Consider the following 12,739-nt stretch of genomic DNA (forward strand, 5'->3'; position numbering starts at 1 on the left):
TTAGTTTTTTTAAAAAGTTTAAAAAACAACACTTATACTATTATTATAATCTTATTTATATAGATATGTATAAGAATAAGTCAATCTTACCGCAAGTAGGCCTCATACATGAAGCCGGTCTATAAGCAGGGTATAACGTTGTTGCCTATAAAATGGCGGCTTAATGGGTGTCCACTCTCACCCACCGCTTCCTTGACCGGTGGAGGGTCGTTAGCCGAACGGGTAGGATTAGACTTTAACTCTCATTAAAAGTATAATGAATTATAAAGTAGCTATACATTATTAATTTCCAATCTTAGTTACTTTAGGAAACTGTGAAATAGGTGCTAGCCTATAAAATTACACTTTATACCTTACTAAGTCGTTAGTGGAGCGTGTGTGGTTAACCGGCACACTAACAAGGACCAGTAAGTGTGGCAAAGGGTAACTTGCCTTTTTTATAGATTGGTGGAGCGTGTGTGGTTAATCGGCACATCGATTAGGTAATATAGTTAAGGGTACCAAGTTAATTTGTATGGTTATTCAAACCTTGTTTGTGATCCTGGCATCCCAGTCACAAACTTGAGAGGGCACAATCGAGATTTAAACATGCCATTGAAAAGTTCAATGTATCTCAAAAAGATCTAGGAATTTCAAATCCAATAAAACCTAATAATAAAATATTTTGTTCTTATGGTGGAAATTAGTAAATCGTCATTTACCTACCTTCCAATATTATATAGTGTGGATTACGACATCCCTGTTCCAACTATAAATAGTTTGTTGGATCCTAGCGTTAATATTTCTTTTGGGTGACTTATTAAGGATTTTTCATCTAATTAAACTTATCCTTCTTTCTTTCAGATGTCTTCCAACACTACTACTGGCTCAAACCCTATAGGCTCCTTTTCCTTCATGAACTTGTGTGGGAAAGTCACTTTTGATGGGTCTATCTTCAGTGAATGGATTCAAAACATCAGGATGATTACCCACTATGAGAACAAGGAATATGTCCTTGATAAGGAGCTTAGGGTTATCAATGAGTCCACTGTTACTCCTAAGGAGGTTGAGGAGTACACTGCACATGAGAGGGATGCTACCAAAGTGTCCTGCATCATGTTGGCTACCATGACTCCCGAACTCCAGAAATCCTATGAAGATTACTACCCCTATGAGATGCACCTGGATCTGATGGATAGGTACCAACAGAGCACACGTCCAGAGAGGTATGAAATCATCTCCTCCATGATAACCGCCAGGACGAAGAATGGTGAACCCAACACCGGTCACTTGCAGAAAATGCAAAGGTTCGTGGACCAGTTATTGAAGCTCAATGTTGAATTCCCTGAGGACTTGGCGATTGATATTATTCTCCATTCCTTACCTCCAATTTATGATCAGTTTCATATGACTTATCATATGAACAAGGAGGAGGTCACATTTAGCAAACTTCAAGGACTTTTAAGGACTGCTGAAAGTGGCCTTAAAGGTAAATTGGATGTTATTTCTACTCCTACTCCTATAGCAGCCCCTGTTCTTGCAATTGGGCAGAGAAAGGGTAAGAAGAGGAAAAACCCTTCGAATGGTACCAAGGGTAAGCCCCTTGATGGTTCCTCTTCAAGTGGGACAAAGAAAGGTCCCATTACTCCTTCCTCAAACCCAAAGGAAGCATAGTGCTTCTATTTCCAGGAAAAGGGGCAGTGGAAGCGAAGCTGCCCCAAATACTTGCAAGATGTAAAGCATGGGAAAGATAAACCCACCCATGCAGGTATTTATACAATATTGTCTAATAACTCATATAATGCTAATTGTTGGGTACTTGATACAGGTTGTGATATTCACATTTATACTGATTTGTAGGGCCTAAGAAGAAGTGAGCAAGTGGAGCACAGGAAGATAAACTTAGTAATGGGCAACAGGAATGCATCACATGTCACAAAGATAGGAGTTTATTCTTTATTGCTTAATAATGGGTTAATGTTAGATCTGAATAAATGTTGTTACTCGCCTGAAATCGCGAGAAATATTATTTCCTTTCATGGCTTGTACAAAAAAGGGTTTACATTTTAATTTGATAATAATAATGGTGCTATTAATGTTTATTACAATGATGTATTTTACTTTAAAGCATTACCTTGTGATGGTGTATATGAAGCTGTGAATGTTGTAGACAATCTAGGAAATAATGTGTTGTATATTGATTCTTTAAATAGCTTGGATAAAGCATCCTTGTGGCATTGTCGTCTTGGACATGTCAACAAGAAGCACATAGGCCAACTCCAAAAGGCTGGAGTTTTGGAATCATTTGATCTAAAGTCAGATGATAGTTGGAAGTCTTGTTTACTTGGAAAAATGACAAAGTCACCCTTCACTGGTACTTGCGAGAGGGGTGAGGGTTTGTTGGACCTCATACACACAGATGTTTGTGGACCCTTCAAATCAGCCACAAGGGATGCTAACCGTTATTATTTGACTTTTACTAATGATTACAGTAGATATGGATACGTCTATTTAATCAAGCATAAGTCAGAGAGTTTCGAGAGGTTTAAAGAGTTTAAACCGGATGTCGAGAATCAATTGGGCAGGAACATTAAGATACTTCGATTTGATCGTGGTGGTGAGCATCTTATTATAGAGTTCCTTGACTATATCAAGGAATGTGGGATCATCTCACAATTGACACCTCCTAGGAAACCACAATTGAATGGTGTGGCTAAGAAGCATAATCGAACCTTGTTGGATATGGTTCATTCCATGATAACTCGAGCTTCGTTACCAATCTCATTATGGGGATATGCCTTAGAGACTGCCGCCCATATCCTTAATCTAGTCCCTACTAAAAAGGTTGCCAAAACACCTCACGAGATGTGGACTGGGAAAGTTCCCAATCTAGACCACATCAAGATTTGAGGTTGTGAAGCTTTTGTGAGGCGCAAGTATCATGACAAGCTTGAGCCTCAAAGTGAGAGGTGTATTTTCATCGGCTACCCACATAGATCCTTTGGTTACCTCTTCTACAGACCCAGTGATAATGTGGTCTTTGTAGCAAGAAGAGGAGTCTTTCGTGAGAGAGAATTTATAAGCCAAGGGGACAGTGGGAGGCAAATTGACCTTGAAGAGCTTCAAGAGTCAAGTGGTGAAGGAACCTCAAATACTATCGACCAACTTGAGGAGGAAACTCTTGTTGAGCCGATAGATGAGTCCGTACCTCCGAGGCGTTCCACTATGGTTAGGAACGCACCTGAGTTTTATTATGGTTATAAAATCACCACTGAAGGTGATACATTTATTAGTGATAGTACACTAATAGATTTGGATGAACCTAATAATTACAAGGAAGCCATAGCAGGCCCTGAGTCTGCTAAATAGAAGGAGGCTATAGACAGCGAGATTCAGTCCATGTATGACAATCAAGTGTGGAACTTGGTTGACAATGTACCAGGTCGTAAGACAGTTGGGTGCAAATGGATCTTCAAAAAGAAGACCGACATGGATGGGAAAGTACACACCTACAAAGCAAGACTGGTGGCAAACGACTTTACTCAAACTCCGGGAGTTGACTATGATGAGACCTTTTCACCAGTAACAAAGATTAACTCTATTAGAGTTTTGTTGGCCATAGCTGTATTTCATGATTATGAAATATGGCAAATGGATGTCAAAACCGCTTTCCTTAATGGAAAGTTGGTTGAGGATGTTTACATGGCTTAGCCAGAGGGTTTTGTCGATGCAAAGTACCCTAATAGGGTGTGTAAGCTTGAGAAATCCATTTATGGATTCAAACATGCATCTCATAGATGGAATCTTTGCTTCGATGAGAAAGTCAAAGAGTTTGGTTTTTCAAGGAGCGAAGATGAGTCCTGTGTTTATGTTAGGGCTAGTGGGAGTATAGTTAGCTTTCTGGTGTTGTATGTGGATGACATACTACTCATAGGAAATGACATCCCAACTTTGCAGGAGGTTAAGTCCTGGCTTGGGAGGTGTTTCGCTATGAAGGACCTTGGAGAAGCTGCCTATATCCTAGGGATAAGGATAATGAGAGATATGAGTAAGAGACTAATTCCCAACTTTGCAGGAGGTTAAGTCCTGGCTTGGGAGGTGTTTCGCTATGAAGGACCTTGGAGAAGCTGCCTATATCCTAGGGATAAGGATAATGAGAGATATGAGTAAGAGACTAATTGGAATTAGTCAGAGTAGCTACTTGGATAACGTGTTGAAAATATTCAACATGCAAAATTCCAAGAAAGGGGACTTGCCAATCCAACACAATGCTAAGCTGAGTAAGACTCAAAGTCCGAGTATAGAGGCTGAAATAGCTTAAATGAGTCGATTTCCATATGCATCCGCTGTTGGCTCGATCATATATGCTATGACTTGTACTCACCCTGATGTAGCCTTTGCTTTGAGCATGGTTAGGAGATTTCAGGGAAATCCTAGCATGGCGCACTGGACTGCGGTAAAGAATATTCTCAAGTACCAACGGAGAACTAAGGATTGGGTCCTTATCCTTGGTAGGAGTGATGACTTGAGAGTGATTGGGTATAGTGATTCTAGTTTTCAGACTGACAGGGATAATTTCCGCTCTCAGTCTGGCTGGGTCTTTACCCTAAATTGAGGAGCAATTACTTGGAAAAGTTCCAAACAAGAGACAATAGCTGATTCTACTTGTGAATCAGAGTATATAGCAGTGAGTGAAGCGGCGAAGGAGGCAATATGGCTGAAGAACTTCATCGGAGACCTTAGAGTTATGCCAGCTATATAAGAGCCTATGGTAATTTTCTGTGACAGCAATAGTGCGGTTGCCTTAGCCAAGAGCCAAGAGATCACGGTAGATCCATACACATTGACAGAAAATACCACTTCATAAGACACAATATAGAAGAAGGACTCCTCATGTCAAAGAGGGTATCGTCAGAAGAGAACCCTGCAGATCCCCTCACGCAGGGCTGACTAGGGTTAGGTATTTGCAGCATGCAAAAAGCATCAGGCTGAGAGACGATATTAGTTTTAATAATGAGATTTCTGAAACTTGTAAAATGTAATTGACAGTTGATGATTAAATGAAAGTTGTTATTTATTTATGAGTAAAGTGTTACTATCCTATGTTGATCATTTACTGTTGTTTTAATTTTGCATGTTTTGACTTCCAGAATAATTATTTTATTCAAACTCTCCACAGTCGGTCATATGTCGGAAGTAGATATGAATCAAGAGTGTCATGAATTTGGCTTGTAAGATTTGTCTAAGGTGCATTAGACATAGGAATGGTTCCTACAACATTCATGAGTGCTCATAAGTCCTGAGTATTGGATTAAACCCACGCTCGCTTGTATCACTTCATGGAATTTATCTCGAGTGATCGCGAGATAGTAATATAATATATTAATATGATCACTTATCTAAAATGGCACTTCATAGTTCGACAGAGTTTTAAAGAGCTACGATTGCTGGTTAGTTCCTAAACTTATACTTGCAACTATAGTTATAAGACTTATCCAAGTGGGATACTGTTGGATAACGTGTCTAAGTCCGTAACTATATTTGGTATCAACTTGACCCGACCCTGCATGGTCCATTTGGGTTACACTTCACCTAACAACTTGTTTGGATATACTTTTGAGAATAAGATGTATATGATATATTAATACATTATTGGTTATAATATATTAATATGATATCATAATTATTTAATTAGTATTGATAAAAAATGAATTTATAATTAACTTAGTAATCAAAAGGAGCTAATTAAATATGGACTCTTATTTTATATATGGATTGGGCTAAGATTATTTAGTATGGGCTAAGAGTATATGGAGTCCATGGAGCTTTTAACCCATGGATCCTAGGTAAGTGAAGACTCATGGGTATTAGGGTTTAACCATAATCCTCCATACTATATAAAGGAGTCCTTGGTTCTAGAATTGGGTACTAGTGTGTGTGAGCATAAGAGTGAGTCAATTTCTACAAGTGTTCTTATTCTCTCAAGAGCTTCCAATTTGTTTTGGTGATTTGTGACACCACTTGAGGCATCCATACTATTGGTGCTAGGCTCGTAAACTCCAAGCCATCAACCCGAAAAGAAAGGTATGTTATTCTACTAAAAGTTTTGTATTACAAGTACCCCATAACATGCCATTTAGGTTGTGAACCTTGGAAATCAAATTTGCATGTATTTTAGAGAAAACATAGATCCAAGGTTTCTAGGGTTACATGTACACCATAGGAGTGTTAGTATGCTCAAAACCCATCAGTAACATACCAAAAATCTCTTTTAAAAACATTACTAATTCATAGCGTTAACTCATTCAACATACAAAAAGGGTTCATATGACAAATCATGGTTTCATTTCCAAAACGCTTGTTTAATTATCAGAGTAAACATCCCAAGCTAACTTGCCATGGTGTGTGCACCGCAACCCTCCCGAGCGCCTCTTCTGAAAACTGAATACCTGAAACCAAAACTAAAAACCGTAAGCACGAAGGTTAGTGAGTTCCCTAACCTACCACATACCATACATTGTTGGAATAGTGTCTAACCCCGTAACTATATTTGGTATGTACTTGACCCGGTTGTGCATGGTCCTTTTGGGTTGCCTTCTCCAAAGCAACTTGACAAGGTAATTTAAGGAGAAAGAGAAAGTATTATCATTTATTAATATATTATAAGAATAATATATTAAAGGAGAAATCATATTTATTTAATTAGTATTGGTCATAAATTAATTAGGAATTAATTTGGTGATCAAAAGAGATTAATTGAATAAAGGGGTATAAACTGTCAAATGTATGATAGTTGAGTTTTAGGTTAAGGAAACCTAATGGGCTTAAGGGGGAACGAAATTATGATGGGTAACCATCATATTTTCGTCCAAGGCCTTATTCCAGAAGGTTCCATGGGATGCTTGGTGGCTAAGCTGTCCATTAGGGTTTAGACTGAAACCCTAGTAACCTGTAACTATAAATATGACCCTTAAGGCATTGAATTTGGCTACCACTTGATTCTAAGAGATCCCTACGTCGATTTCTAGCCTCTCTCTCCCTCTCTTATATTGCCTTCTTGCTTGTGGGGTTTGTAAACCATTAGAGGAGTTGCATTTGTGACTCTAAGCTCAAGAAAAGAAGAAAGAGAAGATCTAAGCTAACAATTGAAGAGGCAAACATCTAGATCTGATTCTATATGTTAATTTAGTTGTTTATATGCTAGATTAGGGTTTGTAAGTCTTGGAATCAAAGCATGTTCAATAGTGAAACCTAGATCCAAGCATTAGGGTTTGCATGAGCACATAGGAATGTTTCTTATGCCTAAAACCCATGAGTGGTATCAGAGGCTTGATTGGTTTCAGTTGTATGTGATGCTTAACTGCTTTATTTGCTGAAAATCGAGTTTTTGGCCCCTGGCCGACTCAACTCGGCGAGTCAGTATCTGGACTCGGCGAGTTGACTCCTACTCGACGAGTCCAGGTCTGACTCGGCGAGTCAGTTCGTCAGGCAGAGGGATTTTCGGGTTTTGGCTGCTATTTTGACTTGGACTTGATGCTTAATTTGTTTTATGAAATTAAAATCTGAATTTTATCTTAATTAAGTGTTTATCCTTGCCAAAAGAATAGATAATTTCAAATCTTTTAAATATTAGTTATTTATGTGATAAATATGGATTATTTAAAATTATTTGGTAATTATCTAATGACTAAAATTAAGATTAGGTCAAATATAGATAATTATGAAATTAATTGGTTAATTTGAATTATTTGTTATTTGATCCCTTGTGTTTTGAAAAAGTTCAATTCTTGCCCTCAAGTGTTGAAATTTGAATTCATGATTAAAAGTTTAATTTTGAGTAATCATAATTTCAAACCCTTAGAATATTACAAGTTTAAAATTCAACCCTATACTATTATATATTATTACAAGCTTAATTAATTTTTATATATATATATATATATATATATATATATATATATATATATATATATATATATGTATGTATGTATAACTTAAAATGCTAGTCTTACTGTTAGTAGGCCTCATTCACAAAGCTGGTCTATAAGGTGGGTATAACGTTGCTGCCTATAAAATGGCGCTTAATGGGTGTACACTCACACCTACCGCTTGCTTGACTGGTGGAGGGTCGTTAGCCGAATGGGTAGGATAGGGCAACCCTCTCCTCATTAAAAGTATAATGTTGATTATAAAGTAACTACATGTTTTACAAATTCCCATTCCTAGTTACTTTAGGGTAAAATGTGAAAATGATGCTAATCCATGGAATTACACTTCGTACCCTTGTCAAACGTTGATGGAGCGCGTGTGGTTAACCGGCACATCAATTTGGGGAAGACATTGGTAGCGAAGGGTGACTTGATGTTTGTCATAGATCAATGGAGCGTGTGTGGTTTACCGGTACATTGATTAGGTAATACAGACATTGAGTGCACCACGTTGATTCGCATGGTTATTTACAAATTTGTTTGCGATCCTCGGCATCCCAGTCGCAGATTTGAAATGCATATCGAGATTTAAACATGCCATTGAAAAGTTCAATAAATCTCAAAGATCTAGGAGTTTTCATTACATTTAAAACCTAAATTGCTTTTTCGTTTTTCATGGTGAGAATTAGTGAATCGTCATTCACTTACCTTCAAATTATTTACTTTTAAAGTACGACATCCCTATCTAAGTTTTAAATAATGTTGTTGGATCCTAGCGCTAATTTCTCATTTGGGTGTTTAATTAGGGATTCATTTCTAATCAAACTTTGTTCCCTTCTTTTTCAGATGTCTGCAAACAACAACAACAACAACGCTTCTGGGTCATTCTCGTTGATGAACTTGTGTCAGAAAGTGACATTTGATGGTTCAAACATCAATGAGTGGATGAGGTATATCCGCATGATCACACGCTACGAGGACAAAGAATATGTCCTCGATGAAAAGCTTGAGAAGATCATCCCAGATGTTGCTACTCCTGAAGACTTGGCTGCCTTTGACGCCCATGAGCGTGATTCCACGAAAGTTCACTGCATCATGCTGGCCACCATGAACCTCGAACTCCAAAAGTCCTATGAGGACATGTACCCATATGAAATCCATCAGGATTTGCTGGACAGGTATCACCAGAGCACGAGGCAAGAGCGCTAGGAGATCATTACTAACATGATCAACGCTAAGATGGGGAGTGGAGAATCCCTAACCTCTCATTTGCAGAAAATGCAGAGGTATGTTGATCGTCTTCTCAAACTTAATGTTAAGTTTGATGAGGATTTAGCTATCGACATAATCCTCCACTCCTTGCCCTCCTGCTACAATCAGTTTAGGATGACCTACCATATGAAGAAAGAGGAGGTCTCCTTGAGCAAGCTCCAAGGACTCTTAAGGACTGCTGAGAGCAACCTCAAAGACAAATCCGTTGCACCGTCCCCTGCTGTGGCCGCTCCTGTGATGGCGATAGGTCAAGGAAAGGGCAAAAAGAGGAAGGCGCCATGTAAGAGCCACCGTAAGGCGAAACCCCGTGATGGTTCATCCTCAAGTGGGACCAAAGCAGGCCCCGTTAAACCCTATTCCGATCCCAAAGAAGCAAAGTGCTTCTATTGCCACCAAAAGGGCCACTGGAAGCGAAGTTGCCCACAATATCTGCAGGACATAAGAGATGGGAAGATCAAGCCCACTTTTGCAGGTACGTATTCTATTAAATCTAATAATTCATCATTTGCTACTTCATGGGTTCTTGATACAGGGTGTGGTTGTAACAACAACAAAATTCAGGTCAAAATTTGAACTTTTATAAAACCGTAATCGATTATACTAGGTGGTAAATATTGTAACAAGGTTTTCATACATATAAAGAACACAAAAATCCGAGTTATAACGAGGAAGTTATAACCATTCTAAAATTCCCGACAAAACCGGCAACACTGATTAAACGAAAAACGCGAAGTTTCAATACAATAGTTTTTAGCCTTAAGTATCTAAATATAAGTTATAGATAACATCAAATCGTAAGCGTACACAAAAAGAACGTCCAAATCTGACTTCGTATGAAGAAGTTATGATTTTTCCAAGATCCGAATATAGTAGTAGACAGCCAAAAACTCGAATCGAAGATCGAGCGACTTTTGGCCGGAATGACCTAAACGAGAATCGAAGGTCTCGACAATGGTATTTCAGCGGTAAAAAGTCTGGCAAAAACCAACATCAGATAAATAAGTTATGAATTTTCAAAGAAATTCCTTAAACACGATGAGTTATAAAATAAATAATAAAAATAATTTTGGAATTTGCCAACGGAGTCTAAACGAAAGTTGTAGAGCGTAGTCTCACCTACGCGGGGATATAAAGACCATCGAAAACGGAGTTCGTATGAAGAAGATATGAATTTTTGAAGTTTATTAAATAAATTATATATTTATTTAAATCAAAATTTCGGACCTTATCCGAAGAGGAGTCAGCGTCCTCATCCGGGTACGTGCTGCGTACCCCTGTACGCCCCGCGTACCCGAGAGACTTGGCCTCTGATCGTCCACGTCGCCCTATCCGAGCCATCCGACCCGTCCGACCCGTCCGAAGTATCCGACCCGTACGACCCGCTGTCCCGTCCGACCCGCCGTCCCATCCGACCCGCGTACCCAGCAACCCGTCCCATCCGAAGCCGAGGCAGTCGAGGCTTCGGTCATGCATGACGTACGCGTACGCGCTGCGTACGGGCGTACGCCCCGCGTTCGGAGGCGGTTCAGCCTTCCTATAAATAGGATGCGAGGGCTTCCGAGAAAAATGCTCATTTCTCTCCTCTCTCTCACAATCTTGCCTCGTTTTCCGTGCCCGTTCAAACCCGAAGCTCTGGTCTTTTTGCTCAAGTCCCGAGTGTCGATTTTACTCCCGAGATTCCCGAGAATCCCGAGGAAAATCCGTTTCCCAAGACGAAACTCTGTCCGGTTTTCCATCTCGCTATCTTCAAACTATCAGGTGAGTTCATACCCCTGCAAGCACACTTTAAATGCGTTTTTAAATGCTTTTATACTCTTTTAGGGGGGGAATACAAGTAAACACAAGACTAAAATCGTGTGAAACATCGATCTTTTTATATACTTTTCATACTGTTGTTTTAACTGTCTTATGAAGTCATTATCATGCAAAACGCCTCACAACACAACTTTACCCTCTTGGGATACAATATGTTTATAAATAAAAATATGTTTTATTTATAAGTTTGCATACAAATACATCATATCAAGGGTAACATTCTTTACTAAATCATTTTATGCATTCAAAGAACTTATGATTTATGCTTTGTCAAACATTGTGAAAAAGGATAAACTTTGCATACAAACTACTACTTTAATACAGACTTAGTTGAGAATCCATGAGACGTGTACATCTTCAAACACTGCCTTTTTGATAAAAGGTATCGCTACAAGTCCTGTCTATAACCAGAGTCTCCCGTTCGGAGAACGTGTCAAATGTGTATAGATCTATACGGGAAGTCATGATCCCGCGCCCTGACTATTAGCTACAGTCCGTCTTTTGGGGTGACAGTTGTCATAACGCTACGACGCCTGAAGAACGTCGCTACAGGCATATTATGTTTAGTATGGTTATAAAACTCATCGGATATACAATTATTATGGTATTATGCTTTTATGAACGAGTAGCTATTAAAACTATTCTTCATCTAACAAGTGCGAATCTTCGTATAGCTTTACTATGTAAAACTATGACACAACATACGAGCCCACTGGTTGCTTGCGATTTTCGGTCATAGAGACTGCCAGTTATGTCAGGAAAATAAGGGTTTTTCCTGTATACAAACCAAACAACTAATAGGAAAATAAGGGATTTTCTCGGTACAATTAGTTGCAACTTATCTTACGAACATTCATATGCATTTCATACTTTTATAAGAAAATAAGGGTTTTTCTTGGAAAACACAACAAATCGTATCTTAACTATTAGGGAAAAATATGGGATTTTCTGGATCTAATACATTCATTTTCAAACACACGAATCATAACTCATTACAATTGAAATACTACATTTTCTGGAAAACATACAAACACTTTCGAATGACATACATTTTCTCAAAACACCACTTATGAACTCACCAACTTAAATGTTGACACTTTTTCTTTGAAATAACTTGTATTCTCAGGAAAACGCTAGACCAGGTAGCAACTACTTCTGAAGACTAACGCGCTGGCGTTAGTAACATATTTTGGATCACCATTTTGTATTTGATTTCTTTTGCAAACATGTAACATATACAATCATGTAAACTTTTCAAATATATTTATATTACGGTGGTGTGTACTTTCCTTTCTATGAACTGTTATGATACTGAATATGACGTCCTCCGCCCCCGAACGTTTCCGCCGTTCTGGTTTGGGGGTGTGACAGATTGGTATCAGAGCACCGTTTATAGTGAATTAAGTATATCAAAACCATTTTTGGCATACAACTATAAACACAACTGGGCAAAAACACTCTGAGAAGAGTCACACTTTTAAAAATTAAATTTATATAGTTTTTGTAAAATAGGCATTCATTCATTTCATAGTAATAACATGGTCAGTATCACAATTAAAAACAATATAGAAGTATTATAAATAAGTTGTTGTGCAGTGCGGGTATGCCTTGGGACATGTAATCGGAACTGGGAAGAATATAGCCTGATCAACTATATTTGTCCAAGAGCCGACTAACGTATGCCAAGGAGTGTCTGCAATAGACAACAAATTTAAAACTTACCAAAAGCATATCGTTAAAGAATA

Source organism: Lactuca serriola, chromosome 3 (genome assembly GCF_051521515.1).
Source record: "Lactuca serriola cultivar US96UC23 chromosome 3, Lser_US96UC23_V15, whole genome shotgun sequence".
Taxonomy (NCBI): domain Eukaryota; kingdom Viridiplantae; phylum Streptophyta; class Magnoliopsida; order Asterales; family Asteraceae; genus Lactuca; species Lactuca serriola.